The sequence below is a fragment of the Anas acuta genome, chromosome 8 (genome assembly GCF_963932015.1).
Source record: "Anas acuta chromosome 8, bAnaAcu1.1, whole genome shotgun sequence".
Classification (NCBI taxonomy): Eukaryota; Metazoa; Chordata; class Aves; order Anseriformes; family Anatidae; genus Anas; species Anas acuta.
The window spans coordinates 4,967,637-4,981,156 of NC_088986.1; the positions used below are offsets into that span (position 1 = coordinate 4,967,637).

A 13,520-nucleotide genomic window follows, 5' to 3' on the forward strand; every position below is an offset into this window, starting at 1 on the left:
GAAGAAATGAACCTGTTGTTTCTGTCCAGAGAGTCTCAAAGTGGTGTATTCTCAGCACGTCAGCTGCTACCTCCTTCTTTCACCTTACCACACTTATGGCAAGCCTGCATCTCTGGTCTCCACGGGGTTATCCCTGGATTAATTTTACCAGACGAGTGCCTGGTCCAAACACTGGATGCACACACACGGCTTTCTTGGAGGTCTGTGAGCTAATGGGCCTCTACCTGTCCTCCCAGCAAGCTGCACGGCAACCCACAGAAAAGCCATTTAGCAAAAATGCCGGGCTGAAACGCTCCTGTCTGGTCCGGGACATTGCAACTGCAGAGGAGAATTCATGGCCTCTCGCAGAGGACTGCACTCAAAGTAAATAATATTATTTTAGAAAACAAAATTCATTTTGCAGCCTGAGACCAACTGCAACAGGATACAAGGTGGGGGGAAAAAAAAGTAAAAATGCCTCGCCCCCAGGGCTATTTATTATTTATACACCACCGTGCCTAGATAAACTCCCCCTTGAAAGAGGAGGACGAAAATAATTCTGCAATGTGGAAACAAACTGCCTATTTAAAGTGATTTTCTGCCTGAATGGCCTCATTATAAAAACAGCCTGCGTGCAATAACTTTTTACCTTTTTCTACGTTATCCAATGAACTGCTTTTTGTCACTCTCACCAGCTCAGCGCTTTCATGCAGCCACCTTGGTGGAAGGCCTCCGCGGTTTCCTTAGAAACGTCTTCCTTCCTGGAGGTTGACCCACGGTGGTTGAGGCAGAGAAAGCCCTGGAGAGGCCCTGTTCAAACAGGAAAGAGCAGACAGTTTAATGGCCAGCTTTGCAGCTCTATTCCTCCACAGTTTACAGTAGTTGGGAGCTATAAAAAAAAAAAAATCATAACGAATGTTGCTTTATTTTACTTTGTGTTGGTGTTTTTTGACAAAACGTGATGGGCCACGGGCCGAATCTGGAGCCTGTGGGCTGTTGTTGGGCCTTGGTGGGTTCGCTTGCCAAGTGCTGGTGCCTGGGAGATGGCTTCCCGTGCTCAAATAGGCCTCGTCCTTTGGAAAAAAATGCATGTTCTTGAGCTTGTAGGTACATTCATAAGTCAGTAGCAGAAGGAAGCCAGTCTAAGAAGCCATAAATAACGTCACCTTTCAAGCGTTTAGCAGTGCTTGTATGTGAATGCTCTGCGATGTCCATGCAGGAATGAAAGGCTGGTGTCCAGCAGTGCAGGAGGGAGCTGGGACAAGCACTTATCAGGGCTGGGTGTTATTAAGCTTATCCATAGCTCTGCTCGAGGCCTTACACTTGTTCACAGGCACAGGAATCCACCACGCACGCTGATGGCTGCCATTGGCATTGCTGGGGACGTTGCTGGTAAAGCTGGAGGAGGCTTCAGGGTGACCCCTGTGTGAAAGGAGCTGGTGAGAGCTTTCCTCCTTGCACCTCCTACAAAGTCATCCCCACCTGTCTAAGACAAAACATCCCCACCTGTCTCGGGTCCAAAGAAGGGCGACGAAGCTGGTGAGGGGCCTGGAGAGCAAGTCCTACGAGGAGCGGCTGAAGGAGCTGGGCTTGTTCAGCCTAGAGAAGAGGAGGCTCAGGGGTGACCTTATTGCTCTGTATAAGTACATTAAAGGAGGCTGTAGCGAGGTGGGGGTTGGCCTGTTCTCCCATGTGCCTGGTGACAGGACGAGGGGGAATGGGCTAAAGTTACGCCAGGGGAGTTTTAGGTTAGATGTTAGGAAGAATTTCTTTACTGAAAGGGTTGTGAGGCATTGGAACGGGCTGCCCAGGGAGGTGGTGGAGTCACCATCCCTGGAAGTCTTCAAAAGACGTTTAGATGTAGAGCTTAGGGATATGGTTTAGTGGGGACTGTTAGTTTTAGGTCAGAGGTTGGACTCGATGATCTTGAGGTCTCTTCCAACCTAGAAAATTCTGTGATTCTGTGAAGACACCAGTGAGAGCAGCCCATAGCACAGATCACGCAGATATTTCACGTTTGCAGCTTTCTTGCATTTTCTTTTCACTTCCAGAGGATCTGGTGAAGTCCCAGAGTTACGCTAAGGCCTGGGCGCTTGACACTGCCTAAATACTGATGGCATCTTCCAGATGGGGACAGGCAGCTTGGGGTGACCTGGGACCACCTGCAAAAACTGTGCAAAGCCAGCCTGAGGGGGGGGCTGGCTTTCCCCAGCAGGGGATGGTGCCCACCTGTGTGTACTCCTGAACTCCCTCCTGTATGGAAAGGCTGTGTTATTTCTGTCTATAATGCACTGGCTCAGCTGCTAAATCTGTAAAGAAATTTTTGTTGCAAGGGCTGGGCAGAGGCAGAGAGGAGTGACATAAAGAGGTTCAAAAGGGAGGACTGTAATTAGCTACAACAAAAGTAAATTACTCAAGAGCATTTCTCTTAATGTTTTTAGTAGCAAACATCATGGAGAGCAGGTTTCTCAGGCCAAACAGGAAGGAAAACAAACAAACAACTACAGGCAGCTAATTCACAGGCTTTTAGAAGTCAGGTTATCAACCAGGGACCCAGAGACAGGAACTGATGAAGCACAAAACTCCAGGGAAACAGATGAGGTTTCCAAAGAACACAAACACATAAAACCCTAAGATGTACATTTATAAATAAATCCAGGAAAGAGCAGGACACCTGATTCCCAGGCTGAGATTTACAAGCTGGAAGAAGAGCCTTCAGACTCTTGATTCACACAGTTAAAATCTGGAAGTGTTTGAGGAGGTAACTTGGATATGTGCACATTGTTGATAAGGCAAATAATGTTAGTGAGAGTGACTGCTGCTGGCCAGGGTGTGACAGCAGAAGAGGAGGGCAAAGAAAAGCTGAAGAATATATAGAAATGTGGAGGCCAAGCATTAGAAAACTCCGCTGGACAGTGATAGCTATGGAAGAATGTCCCGCAGCGCTGCCCACAATCTTTAGGGCAGAAACACCACTATTAAATCAAATCAGAAACCACAAGGCTCTTGAGAGATGCGGAACTGTGCTTTGGGGTGACCTGCCATTAGCTCCCATTCCTTTCCAAGCACTTCCCAACCTCCAGACCATTTGTATTTTCAGTGACATAGTAATGGATAGGGTTTAATACCTACAGGCAAGAGTTAAATGCCCTCTTGGCGATGTGTAAATTAGTGAGTGGACAGTTGCTCCAGAGAGAAATGGCAAACAAATATTTATTAGTTGTTTCAAAGAACCACAGCCATAAAACTCTGTCTTTTGACTGCAGAAGTGTTTGTGTTTTTACTGAAACCAATGCTAAAGGTGATAGTTTTATTCCTGACTGAGGTAACATGTATAACTCTGATTTACTACCTTCGTCTAATAAGAAAAAAAGAAAAAAAAAAAAAAAAAAAAACAACAAAAAAAAAGAATAAACAGAATGTGTTTTATTTTGCTCTGCTTTTGCAGTATACAAGGAAGATGCCAAAAAGGAAGTTAAATACCATTTTATTTGAGCAAAATTACTGTTGATTTCACTAAAATATCAGATTTTGTGACCTATTTGCTTTGTATCAAAGTAATCACTGACTTCCTGGGCAAAGAGCTTTAGCTAAGTGATGGTGTAGTGGGACAAATGGTGTAGCCAGGAAGTTAACAGGGGCAGCATGAGCTTTGGACAGTGTTACAGGAGTTAATAATGGATCCAGTACTGCTTAACAACTCCATTAACAACCTGGAGGTAATGGGCATAAATTGCAATACAAAAAATTACATTTGCTGAAACACGGCATTTTTTTTTTCCATTTGAAAAAAAAAAAAATACCACCTTTTTTAAAGTGAGGATGGATGGATGGACACTGGACCAGGTTGCCTAAAGAGGTTGTGGGTTCTCCATTGTCTATCTTCTAAGCTATCTAAGGCATCATCTAAACTAAAAAAACAAACACCCTGGGGTTAGGCACATAATTACCCAGCATAATATTTGGAAATATTGAGTGGACATAAGTCTTTAGGTTCAGTGGGGACCTCAAGTAAGGTAAAACACTGTCCAGCAGGAATGAGGTCATTGGAATATAAGGATACAGACAAATTCTTGCAGCCCCATATAGATATCTTAAACATATGTTTATGTAATATAACGTGACATACATGAAACACATTTACATATCCTAAATTACAGTGACTTCTAATAAGATCTGTGCTAGACAATGAGCAGTTGGCATTAGGTGAATAATTCAGTGTTAACTTTTTCCTTGCATTTTACAGTGTCACTAGAACCTACCGTGATTTGCTCAAGGTTAACTTACAGAAAGAGTTGTTTCTAAACCCATATATAGGTTTTTAGATGGGAGGTTAGACATAGAGGCACCAGACACTGATGAGGGGTAAGGAAATGATGGAAGCTGTCATTCAGCAAGGAACCTGGGTATGTGCCATGGCTGACACTTCCGAGTTTACTCCAACCTACCTGCAATAAGTGGCTGAATGGTCCGAGCACACACAATGAGGAGTAGAATATGCACAAAGTGTGCTGTTTTCTCACTCCCACCCAGAAACAACAGTAACTGCTTCTTGATCTGAGGGCTGTGGTTTAGTATGAATTTACAGAAGATCATGCCATGTACACTTCAGTGCAGCCTTTGAAATAACTCGTGTTTCAGTGACCCCAGCATCCTGAGTCAACTTAGTTAAGGAAATATGCACCGAGAGGTCATAAAAGAGGCCAGGCCCTCTGCAGCTCTGCGGAGACACACCAGTGCCTGGAGACAGCCATCCTTCAGGCTCTGGTTTCATACAATTTCTCTCTTATCTCCATGGATAGAACAGCCATACTAAAACTGGCACTCTTTTACATAGATGATCTCTAAATACTTGGCTTGGGGACTGAAACAAAACAAGGAGATTCAGATGATTCAGAATGCAAAAGAAAGTTCAGTGATGATTACCCTCAGCAAGAACGTCCCTGATCTCCAGGGAAACTGGTTTTGAGCTTGAGATGGGGAAAAAAAACATAGCCGCTAGTCTGTTTACAGTGAGGAAAACTCATTCTTTTCTGTATGCATGTGTGAGTAGCGGCTGAAGTATTTCATTGCTCTGTGCTTGCTAATTCACCTTTCAGCTGAGACCATGACAAAAAAATGCCATCCCCAAAGGAAAATGTCATTTATTTCTGGGAAGACATGAATTAAGGCAAATTAAAATCCTATTTGCATAATTCACTTGGAATTCTAGTTGAAATCCTTTTGCAATCTTAATTACACCATTTGTTTCTCATTTAATTGCAATTGCTCAATGCTCCTGAATCAAGTTAAAAAGGAAGAGCCGCTGTGTGACTTCTCCATGAGACACCTAAGCCCGGACGGCTCCTTCCTGAGCAGCTCTGAGCGTGTGTCATCAGGCAGCTGGCCCCAGCCTCTCTGGGCAATGCATTCCCCTTTCTCCCTTAGGACATGTGAGCATGAAATCCTAAATACCCCTGTGCCTCCCCAGAAGCCAAGTCACCCAGGTGCCTTCAAGGGAAATTTTACAAAATGAGAAGGGGGCGAAGAAAAATAACTCCAGGATGAATGCAGATGAGCTGTTATTAGTAACGAAAATCCTTTTATTAACCCCTCCCAGTCAGCTTTGGTTCTGCTGGGGAGGGGGAAAGTTGTAAAGATAACTGCAATACATTGAAGGGACTAACTCTGTGTGCAACAAGCCATGACACATAAGATAAATCCCTAGGGACTCTCTGCCTGTTTACAGTACTTCCAGATAAAACAACCAGGCTGCCACCATGGAGAGACTCCCCTTTTCCAGGAGTGCCAAATCTGGAGCTGAGCAACTCAATTTGTGCCCTGACAGTCAGATCAGCTTTACACGGCCTCTAATCCCCCCAGATTACTTTCCTCCGTGAAGACTACCACTTCATTAGTACAGAAGGTGAATTTTGTAGCAGCACCAAGGTTCGTTCTCATATGTTATCTTTGCCTAGAGAATAGGACTTTTGACATAAACCTGGAAGGTAGTTCAAAGCCTAACAGCATAAACACACATCCATTTTTTGTACTTTAGGAATAGGTAATGTAAGAGTTGAAAGGTGAAGGTTATGGCAGTTCGTGTTTATTTCACCAAGAGCCAAGAGATGGGAAACATCTGGCACTTACACACCATGCAAGTCTTAAAAACAAAGAGACCTAGACTTTAGTCCGGCTGAGCAAGCACTAGGATAAAAGCTAATGACAGGCTGCTTATTTAAAGGGATCATAATACAGAACAGCCATGTAGGGAACCGGGGAGGATTGGGAAGAGGGAAAATGAGGGTAGAATTTAGCTGTGTATTTCCAAGGGTCAGAGCCTGACTTCAGTTACACTCCAGTGTCAATCCTGTCCTCCAGGCCTTACACAGCACCTAGGACCCTCCGGATTTCACCTTTTCCTGATTTCTAACACAGACAGATATCCAAAGCAGACATGCTGCTGATGTATTTCATGTATGACAGTGCAGAAGTCCTTAGGACCAAGGGCTTTCCTGTAGGTGAAAGGAGAGATTCGAGCATAGAAGCAGCAACTCGGGGGGCTGTGATTTGTCACGTCAATGTGAAAAGCTCATCTGTAGTATTGCTTGGGAATGATGGAAGAGCTCAAGCACATTGAAGTGGCCTCCCTGGAGCAAATCTTCACCTGCTTTGTGTCTTCCTGAAAAGGCTTGGCAAAAACAAATGTGCTTTGTAGAGTGGGGCTCCCTGCTTTAGAAAAATCCCATGTTCATTTATTGTGGTTGCTCCTCTCCAAATCATATCACTCTGATCTTTTATTTTCTTTATCCAAAACCAAAAACAAAATAGTCTCTTCAGCAGGGATTCACCCAGAAACTGAAGAGCTGTGACCCTTTCACCCCTTTCCCCATTGTGCATAGACATTGCACTGGTCCTGCTCCTGCCTCTGCTCAGTGGCAGTGGCTGGGCTGTGTGGTCACCCCTGCCTCCCCGACCTAATGTCCTGTCCATATCCCCACACCAGAGATCATATCCCACCACAAAAAAATCATGTAGAACAGAAAAATAGACTTGTGTGTGTGTGTGTGATGTGCTACCATGTGTGATCTTCCAGCCAAGGACAGAGATATTACAGCCATGCTATTTCCTTCACACTGCCCTACCCATTGCTTCCACTTGTTGGCAAGGTAAGATTCCAGTCCCAACCCCACAATGACACCGAGGATTGATATTTAATATATCGCCACAGTAATGAGGAAATGTGATCTCCTTTTAGGCTTTTAAAGCTAAGCATTGAAAATTGAGCGTTCTCTACTTTGTAGCAAACACGCACGAGAGACCTCTGTAATATGCTGTTTTTTCAAGATTAAAGACCTGTCACAGGCGTACAACTAAGCAGCAAAATCCTCTTGATCCCCTAACATGTGATAAGGAAATGATGCCCTAGAAAAAGATTCCAATTTTCAGGGGCTAGGTACGTGACAGGCGCACAAGTGCTAATTCTTATTAAGGCTGTGGTTTGCACCCAACTGGAAGATTTGTGGTGTCATACCACCAGTGCCGTGTGCCAGATGAGCATCATGCTGCTAGAGCATAGGCAAGCTCTAATTGATGGGTTCACATTTGTCAAAAAAAAAAAAAAAAAAAAAAAAAAAAAAAAGGCACCCTAAAAAAAACACTTATAACAGCATTTTTTTTAGCAGATCAGTATCCAACTTCATCTTGGACCAGCTATCTTCTGCCTTTCCACAGCAGGGGTGCAGCGAGCACAGAAGTATAAAGCTGGTATAAATTCCATATCATGTCCCTCGGCTAATTTGACAAAACACAATCATGTGTCCATGCCTGATCCACATTAGATTTATAGTCCTGGGCGAGCTGGTAGTGCACAGATCTGGTCTTAATAATCCTGGAACCACAGCCTAAACCTATTAGCTGGAAGCAGTTATATGATTCTTAATCCTATTTTGTGTCAGAGCAGATGACTGCAGCAAGACTGAGCAGAAATTGCATGTTTTTGCCTAGCTACGCCTGCCTTGGGCCTGAGATTTTTTGAGAGTTTGGGCCATTCCAGGCACTAATCATAAAACTGATGTTTTGGGGTCAGTTTATGGGAATTGAACCTAGATGCCCAAGATCCCAAAGCATGAAGACTTGTCCTGGGGCAAATAGACTCCTTTTACTTGAAAGATGCTTATATTACGTGCATAGAAATACCATCTACCTTTGTGAATCCACCATAAGAGCAGGATAAAACCTCCCATGCTCAATGTGATTTGCATGCATAGTAAAGATTGTGAACAGTATTCCCAGAAAACTTAATGGGAGACCTGTAGTGCAAGAGTTCACCATAAAAACTCAGATCCCTTCCTTAGAGTGATTTACCTATACTAAATATCTGAAAATCATAATCATGTTGCTTCCCCAGCAATTAGAAATTTTTATATACTACATTTCTTTAATAATAATAAAACTTTATATATATATATATTTTAAAAAGCCATCCCCTTACAAACACATTATTAAATTACAGTTTATAGCTCTTGCAGTGGGGTAAATTATGGTTCTTTTATTAAAGAATTTTATAAAGACTGGAATTTTACCGACATGCTGCTCGCTGCCAATAGCTGGCCAGGCTGCAAAGGTGCAAGTTGCATCTCACAGAGGTCTCCTGCACACCAAGAGGGAAATTCTGTTGGGCTTTCCAAATACAGGGATGCCACAGAAAGCATCTCTCAGCTCCAGCTCTTAGCCTCTGATCTTTAGCACCCATTATCTGTGTTGTCAATGCTGTATGCTCTCTCCCAGGAGCGTTGGGAAATGCGTAGATCCATGGAGGAAAGGACTGTAGCCTGTTGGACTAAATGATTGGACTAAAAGGTCCCTTCCAATCCCTAACATCCTGTGATTCTGTGATTCTGTTACTGGTTTACTCTTGCTGCATTAGTTTGGTTGCTTCTTTGCAAGTGGCCCTGCTTCTCCATAGGGACTGGCCCACCAGGAACTCTTCACCTCAAAGCACTTGCACATGCTTACCAAACTGCAAATCATAAATAAAGCATTGGCAACATTCAGGCTGCATAAAGATGCAACAAAAACGCAAACTCACGTCACCATCCCAGCTATGCCAAGGGCAAGTTCGCCTTCAGGACCCGCTTGTCCTCTGTGTTGCCCTCCCTGCACTTACAAATCAATGTCGGGGAACGGAAAATCAAATCCCAGATATTAAATGGAAAACTTAGGCCTTGTTTTGAGTCTGTACTGCATTTTCCCCCTTCTGCAGGCTTGTATCTGCCATCAATAGCTACCTGCTTTTGTTGCTATGTTGGTTGATGCTGAATTTCACCATGAGAGCAGATCCACACACGCATGTGGTCACTGAGCCGAAGCTCTGACAGCCTCGCCGGGGGCTGATCCTGCGGGAGAGCTCCTTGTCTCCTGCTCCGAGCAATTTCTGCACACAGCATTTGGCACTCCAACAGGAAATTAAGGGCTGTAGGAAAGCAACCTTTGGCCTTTAATTCACTTTTTAATAAAATCATTAAAAGAAACTTACTCCCTGCCAGACATTATGGGAAATTGCTTTAATGATACTTTTAAGCAAAACACATTCACTCAGCTGTATGCGTGGCTTGCTCAATACCTTCAGCTTCCTTATTTATGTGTTTGCAGTATGAAAATGGTTTGAATTATAAAGTCAGGCTAGAAAAATCTCTGTGAACCTGGCCATGATAACAACTAGGGGCCAGGTTCTGTCTGTTAAATACTTCTTTAATGTGTAAAGGACAGTTTGAAAGTTTTGCTAGCAAGGATCGATAGGTATGAGCCAAAGACAAGCATCAACAACAGAAAAGGACAAAGCAGAGAGGTTCTGTGTCCCCTCTTCTTGCTTTGAACAAAAAGGGTGCCATTAACTGCACAAGGTGTGGGTGTAAAGCAAAGCAAAGCAGCAGTTTGTGGGAACACAAACCTGCCCGACCACAGGCTTAGCTCCCCATCCGACTGTCCTTTAGTTTGCCATTTCATTCTAGTCTTTTGCAAAAAAAATCCACAGGATTTTTTGTACTAGAGAAAAGGCAATTCTTGCTTTATCATTGTTAAATTCATAACTTACCACTTGGGCATGTAGGTGTTTATTTAAGAAATTTTAGTAATTGAACTGATCCTATGGATAAGTAGATGGCTACTGAGGACATCTTAAGAATTACAAAGGAGAGCCGTGTTAAACCCCATTGCTCAGTTACAGCAGTGAAATTTTAAAAGACCAAATAACTTTTATGGAGTGCAAAATTTGCCCTCGCATATTTTGATTCTTTCTTTCCCATTGTTTAACAAAATGTTAATCGACAAACCTGGTAGTCGGTTTTCTACAATCAATAAATTCTAAGTCCAAGTCACAGTAGCTTTTATGTCTGTACGTTGTAAAAGTAAATTTACATCATATGTCAAACATTACACATGAAGACAAAAACAACGCTGATTTCGAGCCCTAAAAGATATATGTGCATCCATAAAAGCAGCAAGCTGTGTCCTGAGTACAGCTGGATGATCATGCTCTGACCAAATGGCTTTTTGTTGAAAACCGGAGATTCGTAGGACTCAACTGTTTTCCAGAACTGCATCTGTTTCAGGGAGCTTTGGGAAATGTGGGAAGAGCCCCTGGGTTTCTGCCGGTCCTGGGGAGCCCTCATTTTCCTGCTCTGTGGCTGTGGAGCAGCTGAGGGGACATGCCAGGATCCCAGAGGCTTGGGGACGCACAGAGCGGAGCCCAAATGAAAGCTGCATTGCTCAGGGCACCACAGCAGTCTGGTAAGGTACGGTCACCAGAGGGAAATGGCAAGAAAGGAAAGACCCAGCTGTGCTAATTAATCACAGGATGACTTGAAACCACCAGCGAGATCATGAGAAAGGCAGATCTGATCCTGACAAGATGGACTGCGCGGACATAGGAAGCAGGGAAGCCTTTTCCTGGGTGTATTTCTGTGTACTTCCCAGGCCAGGTAAATCCCAGAAGAAATTCAGAAAAAAGTAAACTAGAACCACCAGGCACTAAGCAGCCTTTCTCATGAAAAGAAACATAAAACCTGTGCTACCTCCAACCCACTGAAATGCAATCTGAGGAGGACACATTATCTATCTAGATATATATTTGAATAGAGCATTACAAAGGAAAAAGAAAAAAAAAAAAAAAAGCAACAAAACAGTGACACATTGTTTTAATTTAAAGAATAAATGTGGCACAAGAAGGATGGAGTATAATCTATGCCCATAATTACATACACGTACAAGGAGCTCTGCTGCCTAGAGGAAAGCCAGACCAGCACAGCTTTAAGGCTGATGGGATCTCCACAAAAATTCCCCGAGCACACTGGAGGTAGCAGAAATCTTCTTGCAGTGGCTGTAAATATTTATTTTATTTTATTTTTTCCAGAAGTGAATATATATTGTTACTTATCCTAACTCCAGGAGCCTGCACTTTAGGGACTGGGGAACATGATAGAAAAGGAAAAGGTGGATCCAGAAGAGCAGATCTGTTCACAGGCACATTGTAAGTGGGAACATCCTCTGTGAAAAAAAAAAAAAAAAAAAGGCAAACAAAAAAAAAACAAACCACTGCTTCTAGAGAACACAAATCCAATGAAAGCATTTTCAGAACATTTTCCAATGACATGACATTACTTTAGTTGGGTGGACTCATCTCTGGCTAGTTGTGTCCCCATTCTTGGCTGGAAACCTCACAGATGAGTAAGGAAAGGGACGCCACCTATTCCCATGAGCAAAGAGGCAGTTTGAGCTGCCCTCTTCAACAAAGAAAGCCCCTGTGTACCTTTCTCATGGAAGGAATTTATTAGAAAATCCCTAATGAAAATTAATGTACTTCTGAAATGAGCTTTTTATCTAATACCTCACCAGCTTGCTGGGAAGCAACTGGGTGGAGGCAAGCAGATTTCATGCTGGATCCAGTTAACATAAACTGCCACCTGGTGAATGCCAAAATGTATTTTTGCCTCTGCTAGGCGTGGTCTGGTTTAAATTTTGGAGAAGGACTGATGCTCAGATATTCACATTGTACAATCAGGGCTTACAACACAGATACAGGTGCCATGAAATCATTGCACTGTTTCCTCCCAGCCGCACTGCAGAGAAGGATTTAATGTAACGCAAGGGTTCCTCCTGGAGCCCCCAGGCCCTTCCTGCTGATCCAGCTGCCTTCACATCACAGGTGGAGGTGTCTCAAGAAGCTGTCCTGCAGCACCTGTGCTGCCACACAGGAATGAGAATACTTCCTTGTGGGGATGGTGGAGGATGATGAGGGCAATGAATGAGGCATCCGAACCCTGTGGCAATGACACCAGAGTAGTGTCCAAGGGAGATGTGGGGTGCAAGGCTGCAGCAGCTCCTTTCAGGCAGCTCGTGGCATCACAGGCCCACTCTGAAACCTATTGACACTGGGGGACTCCCACTGACTTTTATCAGCTTTGGCTCACATCCTTGGCATCTGGCTCATGCCTCTTTATTTATAATGTCATGCATATCAGAGGCAGCCTCCCAGGGAAAATACGCCAACTCATCTCCTCGCTCAAAGAAGCCATTTAGCCGCGATCATAATCTGTGATTTCATTGCTAGACCCTATTTGCCTTCGCAGTTAGACTCTCCAGGGATGGAATTTTATTTCCTTGGCACAGCTTAAGCATTGTGCTGTGCAAATCTATCTCTCTCTTTATCTCATGCATACCTATGTAATAAGTGTGTATGTGATGAATAATAAGTACATAGGTGTTATGGGCCTCCTTTGGATTGCTATGGTGCTATAAATAGCCCCAAAAGTGCAAATAACTCTACTGTGTGCCAGCTCTAAGCTTTCTTGATATAGCCATAGCACTGTAAGGGAGTATTTTTATAAGCAGAACATTTCTGAATAATTAATCTTTCTGATATAAGACACGCATACCAATTCCAAATAACCCCTGTATGCATTCTTGTTTGAAAGGGGAAAAGAAAGATGGAGAAAAAATAGAGCTAAAGTTAGGAGCTAAAATACAAACTGCAGCCAGGAACATACAGATTATTTTTCTCCTTATCCTTACAATTCAGAATGTATTTTCCCTATAAAGTAAATGTATAAAATATCCGAGCACACCTCTGACAGGATCGCAGCTACACATGCAGCAGTGGGGTGTGGGGATGGAGCGCTGGACAGTGTCTTCTACCAATAACCACCAAGTATGGTCCCAAAAAGTCAGCGCCAAGCTCTCAGCTTTGCAGCAGCAGGCATGCAACCTGTCAGATGCCCCGAGGCATCTGTGTGTGACATATAAACACATCCAGGTTTTAGCTTTAGCAGCTGTAGCAGAATTCACTGGGCTGAGATGGGCAAGAAACACGTGCGAGGCAGGAAGTTTGGTGGTGTGCTCATCGTTTCAGTGGGTGTTTCTCTGCACTCCATTATTTTTATGGGAGCAGAAGGCATCGGCACGTGGCACACCCAGCGAGGCAGCAGGCCATGGGGACACCACTTTCAGTATTACTCACGACTTTCTATTCACCGTCCAGCTCGTGTTGCCATTCCTGAAAGTCA

The 13,520-nt window shown here is 43.6% G+C and overlaps 1 long non-coding RNA gene across 4 annotated transcripts in view; it reads right to left on the reverse strand.

Annotated features, from left to right (window-relative positions):
- LOC137860292 (uncharacterized) overlaps positions 1-13,520 on the reverse strand; it is a 291,949-nt gene that overhangs the window by 13,583 nt on the left and 264,846 nt on the right. For all 4 annotated transcript variants that reach the window (XR_011098814.1, XR_011098815.1, XR_011098813.1 and 1 more), the window contains one exon: positions 629-789. This is a non-coding gene — a long non-coding RNA (uncharacterized lncRNA). The remainder of the gene's footprint in view (positions 1-628; positions 790-13,520) is intronic.